This window comes from Bison bison, unplaced genomic scaffold (assembly GCF_000754665.1).
Source record: "Bison bison bison isolate TAMUID 2011002044 unplaced genomic scaffold, Bison_UMD1.0 scf7180017864201, whole genome shotgun sequence".
Lineage (NCBI taxonomy): Eukaryota > Metazoa > Chordata > Mammalia > Artiodactyla > Bovidae > Bison > Bison bison.
This window is the reverse complement of record NW_011494773.1, coordinates 1,986,019-1,994,064: the sequence shown is the minus strand read 5'-3', so window position 1 is coordinate 1,994,064 and position 8,046 is coordinate 1,986,019. Positions and strand designations below refer to the sequence as shown.

The 8,046-nt window shown below is 46.1% G+C and overlaps 1 pseudogene; it reads right to left on the bottom strand.

Moving 5' to 3' along the window:
• Positions 1–4,796: 4,796 nt before the first annotated feature.
• The window catches only part of LOC104991809, a 5,425-nt pseudogene continuing 2,175 nt past the window's right edge, over positions 4,797–8,046 (bottom strand).

Genomic DNA, 8,046 nt, shown 5'->3' with positions numbered 1-8,046 from the left:
ATTTTTGAGGACTTTGGGTATTAGGAATGACAATAGATTTCATCTCTTGAGAGTTGGTTATAGAGGCTGATCTTTCTTTGGATTTTTCCTGAAATGAGCTAGCCTCTCACTACTGCCTACCACACATACTAGAAAAAATAGTTTGGAGCTTTACTCCCATCACACAAGCTATGCCTCACTCTGAACATATATTTCCAAAAGTGTCCTCTTTCTTTTGGCAGGCACATTTAGAAAAGAAGGGAATCCACATTTTTTTCCTTGCCATTAGGATAAGTTCCTGATTTTTTGTGAAGTTACCTCATATGGAGTGGACTAAGAAGTGCTTCCAAAGCCAGCCGTAAAATAAATCTACATTTTGATGTCACCATATTCCTATTGATAATTCAGAAATGCAGGCCTCCAAGTGTGCACGCACTGCTTGGTTTCCGTCAGCCACAGCCTGTGTGCTCTGGGCAGTGACGCTCTGCACGGGAGGCATCATTGTCTCTCACCACCCACATCTCTGCAGCACTTTGCTGTCTCTTAGACAAGCACCAAGGTACGACAGGCGGATGTTGCAGGAGACCTGTGTGCCAGTGCAGGTCTGCCCCAAATCCTGCATTTTCTTCTGAGCTCTCTTCCACCTCTAACATGTTCTGGGCCTGTGCCCTCCCCCTGCCTTTGTAGTGGGCATGAACTGGAAGGGCAGGCAGTTCGCATTAATTTCCTTAAAGCCAGTAAAGCACAGCTTTTGCACACACAGCATCAAACAGAATTAAACGTTTAGGAAAAATGCAACAGAAAAATTGCAGGACTTGGATACTGAAAACTACAAAAGCATTCTGAAAGAAATAAATGATCTAAATAAGTGCAAAGACATCCAAATGTTAAGGGATTGAAAGACTTAAGATTGGTCTACAAATTCAGTGCTGCTGCTGCTAAGTCACTTCAGTCGTGTCCAACTCTGTGTGACCCCATAGATGGCTGCCCACCAGGCTTCCCTGTCCCTGGGATTCTCCAGGCAAGAACACTGGAGTGGGTTGCTATTTCCTTCTCCAGTGCATGAAAGTGAAAAGTGAAAGTGAAGTCGCTCAGTCATGTCCAACTCTTAGCGACCCCATGGACTGCAGCCTACCAGGCTCCTCCATCCATGGGATTTTCCAGGCAAGAGTACTGGAGTGGGGTGCCATTGCCTTCTCCAACAAATTCAGTGCAACTCCTATCAAAGTATCAGCTGGATTTTTTGGTAATACTTAAATCTGGTCCTAAAATTCATATGAAAACATAAAAGACCCAGAATAGACAAAGTCTTGAAAAAGAAGAACAAAGTTGGAGGACTCACCCTTTCCAATGTCAAAACTTACTGTGGGGACTTCCTGATATTCCAGTGGCTAAGACTGCACTGCCAGTGCAGGGATCTCAGGTTGGGGCAGAACTAAAACCCTTATGTTTGTGGTCAACTGATTTTTCTACAAGAGTAGATAATTCAAGGGGAGAGAGAATGACCTTTTTTAAAAAGTGGTGTGGGGGCAGCTGGCACATGCAAAAAATAAAAGACCTAAATGTAAGAGTTACAACTACAAAATTCTTAGGAAAAAACATAGGGGTAAACCTTTATAGACTTTGATCAGGCCATGGTTTTTTTTTTTTTTTGTCCATGACTCCAAAAGTATCAGCATCCAAAGGAAAAAAAAAAGATAAATTGTCCTGGGTCAACATTAAGAACTGTATTTCAAAGGAGACCATGAAGAAAGTGAAATGAAAATCCATAGAATGGGAGAAAGTATTTGAAAATCAAATCATATAGCAGATAAGAGGCCTGTTATCTGGAATGTATAAAGCACTCTTCTAACTCAACAGTAAAAAGACAACCCAAGGAAGTTCCCTGGTGGTCCAGTGCTTAGGACTTGGCATCTTCACTGTCATGGCCTGGGTTCAATCCCACCGTGCAGCGTGGCCGAAAAAAAAAGACAAACCAGTGTTAAAACAGACACATGATTGTGATAGAAGTACCTGTTAGAGACCTCTGCTGTATACACTACAGGGTGATATCTTTATCGCCTCCTGTACAGGCATGGTTTGTATGTAGGAAAAGGAAGCAGGTTATTTTCAGGATAGCTAAGTTAATTAGTGTTAGTTCTGGTTTCCTAGAAACAGACATTTTCTTAGTAGGGGAAATGAAACTCAGCTTCTGTCTCAATTCATGTATAGCTGATAATATGAATAGCAAAAATAGCTAATTATATGAATAGCAAAAAATGAACACAAAGGTTGAGTTTAAAGTGAAAGTTTTAAGCCACTGATAATTTTTAAACAATCAGATTAAGTTATATTATCTATGAAATAATTAAAAGTAAATTTGATTCATAGAATATCTCAGGAATATGACTGAAAGTGAAAGAAAGTGTTAGTCACTCAGTCGTGGCCAACTCTGGGATCCCATGGACTTTCGCTCACCAGGCTCCTCTGCCCATGGAATTCTCCGGGCAAGAATACTGGAGTGAGCGGGTGGCCATTTCCTTAAGGGGAATCTTCCCAACCCAGGGTTTGAATCTGGGTCTCCCGCATTGCAGGCAGATTCTTCACCATCTGAGCCACCAGGGAATATGACTAAGAAATGGCAGTAAGTGGAAAATGTAGAAACTTGTATTCTCATCTTGACTTTCAATCCAGCTTTCCTGTGACTGGACAGATTGCTTAAATCTTCCTTGGTTTTGTCATTAGTCATGTGAAGAGGAAAAGTGAGACAACTTGAGAAATACTTGTGCTCAAAATGCTCCTCACTTTGTGTGCAGTTTTCATTCTGCATATTTATATGTAAACCCCTTTAGATAGTGTCCTTTAAAAAAGTTTCTCTATTCTCTTTTATCTCAAAAATCATGATGATCTTTGTCTTCTTTTTCTCTTAAAATTGCAGAATTCTTGAGGACTTGAAAAAGGACTACCTTTTATTTGCATCATCAAATACAGGGTATAGATCTTTACATATAAATAGAAATGAAATATTTGCTGAATGAGTGAAAAGAATGAGATGATCATGATGATTTTGAGCTCATTGGTAGAAAGGGGGCTCTGGGTTCCCAGAGTCTGATGTCCAAAAATTATTTTTGCAGTTTTAGAAATATTAAAAAAAATTAAACAGGAGGATTCTATACTTCTGGGGACATGAAATTAAAGGGAGGGATCAAGGTGTGAGAGATACCCCGAGACTTTGTTGTTATTGTTTAGTTACAAAGTTGTGTCCTACTCTTTTGCAACCCCATGGACTCAAGCCCTCCAGACACTTTTGTCCATGGGATTTCCCAGGCGAGAGTCCTGGAGTGGGTTGCCATTTCCTTTTTCAGGAGACCTTCCCAACCCACATCTCCGACATTAGCAGGCAGAATCTTTACCACTGGGCCACCAGGGAAACACATGTCCCAAGACCAGCAGTACTGAAATATAAAGCTACTCTGTGCTGCGCCTTCTCTCTTGTAGTCGTGCTCCTGTTCTCTCCCAGCCTCCTGGGAAAGCAGGGGTTTTTGATTGGTTGCTGGCTGTTATGAATAAAAGACCAGCAGAGACTAAAGTCATTTTTTTTTTTTTTTTTTGGCCTTTTACCATTTGCTCTCTTACAGATATGGGAAGGGCCTGGGCACCTCCGTCTAATCAGGTCTTGAGTTTGGTGGGCTGGGCAGTTTTTAGGTAGATTCGGTTCACTCTTGTGAGGACAGTGTCTCAAGGATGGGGTCCGTTGTGTGTGTGTTGCAGGCTCCTCCCTCTATCGTGACCTTGCCTCCGTAGCATGGTAAGATGGTGGTTGACTGCACATCACCTTTCTAGTCATCTCCCTAGCTTCTCCAGCTCTTGATAAATGTCCTGTGCAGAAAACTGGTCACATATCCAGGACTCTTCACACCAACCTATATAGCTCTTATAAACTCTGTTGGTTTTTCTCTTCCTTGGTAGAGCTCTTCTGCCCATGGCAAGCCTAGTTATGATCTGTTCATGATCAGTTTCTATGAATACCGTGAGGAGAGAAAATGACCACTGATTTTAGCTCACTAAGGAAAGGCTCTTCCCTCTCTGGAATCTTAGTTCACCTTGTCCTCTTTGCATGGAAAACAGTTTCTCATTGTCTTTAAAACTACTTCTTGTTTTGAGTAATCTATATAGTTTTATCTAGGTTTTCTGTGAAAGTGATGGCTTGGCTCTACCTATTAACTCCAACTTGGAAGCAAAAGTCTCAGTGTTGTTTTTGATTTTTTCGTTTTGTTTTTGTTGCTATAAGTGTGACGTTTAAAAAAATAAGGTAGAGACGATCTCTTTACAATCGGGAGATAGGTAGTCCTGAGTAGGTAGGGTGTGAGATCTAATCTTTGTTGTCTTGCAGTCTTTGAGGATGCTGTCTTCAGTTAACATCTTCAACCACACCACATTCCAGGCCACAGGCAGAGAGGTGGGAAAGTGGAGGGAAAGCAGCACTTGCTGTTTGAAAGGACATACTCCAGCCCTGGTATACCCATCATTTCTGTTCACTTCCTGTTGGCCCGAATTCCTCACACGGCTGTCTTTTGCTGCAAGAGAGATTGGGGAATGTGGTATGTAGCTGGGCAGCCTTGTACCCAGAGAAAACTGAAGAGCGTCCATCGCTAAAGGGAATTTAAAGAGAATGTATACAGGGGCCACTTAGCTGTTTCTTCCACAGTATGGTAGGAGGAAAAGCTCTAACTGGAGTGTCTTTTTTTTTTTTTCCTTCCTCTAAACGATCAGTTTTCTTAAAATGTTTTTTTTTTTTTTTTTTTTAATTTTATTTTTTTTAGCTGCTCTGTGGCCCTTGGACCACCAGGGAATTCCCTACTTAATTTTATTTCTTTACAAATTGAAGATGCAGTGAAAAATAAACTAATGAAGAGAAATGGGAGGTCTAGAGCAGGAGTATCCCAGGCTGGGAGCAGGCAAACCTGGTCACTGTCAAGCCCGGCCCTTGTGCTGCCCCATCCAGGTCTTCCTAGAAGATAACCATCAGGCACTGTCGTTACCGAAGCCTGTGGAGAGACTGTGTCCTGGCAGGAAAGGCTAGCCACCTCTGCTTTTCTCCCTGTCAGCCTCCAGCTTGGAGAGCAGTGTTTCCAGCAGGGGCTCAGAGTGAGATGTGGGCTGGCTCCATGAGGTATTGCAAGTTGGTGATTAGGCTCCCTGCAGAAGCGTCCAGCGTTGGGGACTCTGCAGCTGGAAAGGAGGCTGATGCCTCTCCCGGGTCTCAGGACACTTTGCAGCTCTGTTCCCGGGCCCATTCATGTCTGATAATGTGCCTCTCTCCACCAAGGGATCACCAGTTACTGCAGGAGAAGCTAATCAACCCCCCTCAGTGAGTGAGTTGGCTGTTGACTTCTAGACCCTAGAAGACTGACCACTTTTCTCTCCACTGTCTGTGGTTTATACCCTGCTCTTGTGCATGTGTGTGTGTTTATCCCGAGCATAGCAAGTTGTTGATGAAACACGGCTGAATTAGCTGCCCTTCTCCCTGAGATCCCTACTCTCCTCACCTGCCCTTCTCTTCTTGGAGGCTGGTCCAAAGGGACATGTAATATTGCGAGGGTCTGGGTGGCTCCAAAGCCCCCAACACCAAATCACATAGAGTGAGCTGAGAAACTGCATTCCTCACAACAGGATTAGCAGGAACAGGAGGGTAATGTAAAGGGATAAGGGCCCCTTCCAACAGCAGGGCATGGCAGAGTTGTCGGGTACCTGAGCCCAGAGTGAAGGTGTCCCTTACGTTCTTTTAAGGTCAGCTTATGTGACTTGCCAGCTGTGGAGCTGTCCCAGTTTCTCTGCTGTCCTGGTACTCTCTGGAGGCTGGCCTGGACCCTGTGCTGTTTACCCATGTGCTCTAGCCCAGTCGCTGTCTGAACCTCCTTGTGCCTGTGACAGAGAAGGTCCCCATGGGATCCTCCCCCACTCAGGCTCTTGTCTTTCACTGGGAGGTGTTGCACTGCATCTCCAGCTTGTCCTCTCATTTCACCATGATAAGCTTCATCTCTGTGCCCTCGGACCATCAGTGAGGCCTCGCACCTTCTTGGACAGCAGATTATCCAAAACTGGCAGAACATCCGACCACTGTGGTCTGACTGAAGGAGGTGATGCGGAAGAAGCTCTGTACAACACCCTGCTGGACAGTCGCTCCCACCAGGGAAGAGGTTAAGCTCATTCTCCAGCAAATAAATACCCCCGTTGCTTAGACACTCTAGATGCTCCAACTACTGGTTTAGTGGTCTTCTCAATGGGAGAATTTGCCAACGGTAGGAGCTGAGGGTAGGAGAAGACATTGGTCTCAGCCACGTCCGTGGAGGTAACCAGCTGTTGGACTTATGCATGGCCATCAGTAGTGACCTCAGCTCCAGGACATCACTCTTGAACACAGAGTTCAGGTATACTGGGAGCAGCTTCATGCCCTTGGAAAGGATCAGCTGTCCTACAGAGGAGGAGCTCGCACAGTTCTTTCTGTAACAGGCCAACATCTGGGCACACCGAGTGATGACAGCGTCAGCAATAATCTTCACAGGGCTATTCAGAATCCCCCCGCCCCGCCCCAGGCTGTGGATGCAGAGCCGTGGCTGCCCTGCACAGCCGGGGTAGAGCAGAGCACACTGCAGGGCTCCACTCCCCTCATTGAGCCAAACGTTATGCCTAAACCCCCAGTCACCATCTTGTCCCCATCCAGCCCCACATCTGTTGTGTCACTCATGTAGAAAGCCCCAGAGAAATCTACAGCATGGACACTAGTGCTTGTCTGGACCCGCAGCACAGCATCAAAGCCAATGACCTTCTGTAGATCCTGACTTTGGTCTCTAAGGAACCGTTGCTGGTCATGCTCCACCTGAAAACAGGTATGTTACAGAGAGCCACCAGTGAGCTGGGGTACTGCAGAGAGCATCGCCATACCCACACACAGGCTCCGGAAGAGAGCAAGGTCTACACCATAGCCTTGGGCCACACATTCTTTGGCCAGGATCTGATAGGCACCTGGGTGAGGCTGAAACAGAGTCCTCTTGTCTACGCTGATCAACTTCCTGTCATCTCGGTTATTCAGTCTCCCTGGAGCCTCTGCAGTGAGCAGGCAGGTGTGGAACAGAAACAGCTTCCCTGGACACTCGGCAGCCTTCAGAGCCTCCATTCTGGCCTGGATAATTGGAGCAAATACTGTCTCTGTCTCCCTTGTGTCTGCAGATTTTTCTGGAATCTGATCCAATAAGCCGTGATAACTGCCCGAGACTCATTGACATTGACCAGGAAGCCATCCAGCATGTTACCCACATCAGATACAACCATCATCTGTAGTTGGGCCAGTGAGCTCTCTGCATGGTACAGGTGGAGCACCTTAGTACAGGTGACGAAGCCAATGGGGATCGCTGACTCTTCTGCCCACCCTCCGTAGGCAGAAAGTCTAACAGTACCTTGAGCTGCTCACAAAGGAGCCTAACAGGACCACTCCTGGTGCCATTATAGGAGACGTCAGTCATCAAGATGAAGGCAAAAGTCCTGGGGAACTTGGTGTTCTTGCAGTCATCCACAGTGGCCAAGAATTTGTAAGAGCCCAGGGATAGCTCAAGACCATCATAAGCACCCACATATTTGCTGGTATGAGCCGGATGTTGAGAACACTGGGGGTGGGGGAGCATCACTGATACAGCTGCAAAAGCAGCACTGGAAGCTTTTCCCTCCCTCAGGGAACCACACGAAGGGGCACACACATGGTTTGCAGTGATTGCAGTGCTAAGGGCCCGGTTCCCCATGGTGAGTGATACACAGTGAAGCCTCCTCTGGGGGCAGCCTTGCCGGCGGCCTGATGACAGCTGCCGGGGCACCTGAGCCTTACCATGTCAGATGGGCACGGGGTAGTGTAGGTTGTGCATCGGATGTATCGGGGGTTGCATTCCCTTGGTCATTCACCAGGAGGTTGGTGGTGACTAAGGGTGGCACCTGGCCCCGTACTCCAGTAACAGATGGCGCTGAACCCCGATTGTTCCTGTCATCCTCAGTAACCTCAATAGGGCTTGGGATGGCATCAGGGTCCAAGTACTTAGG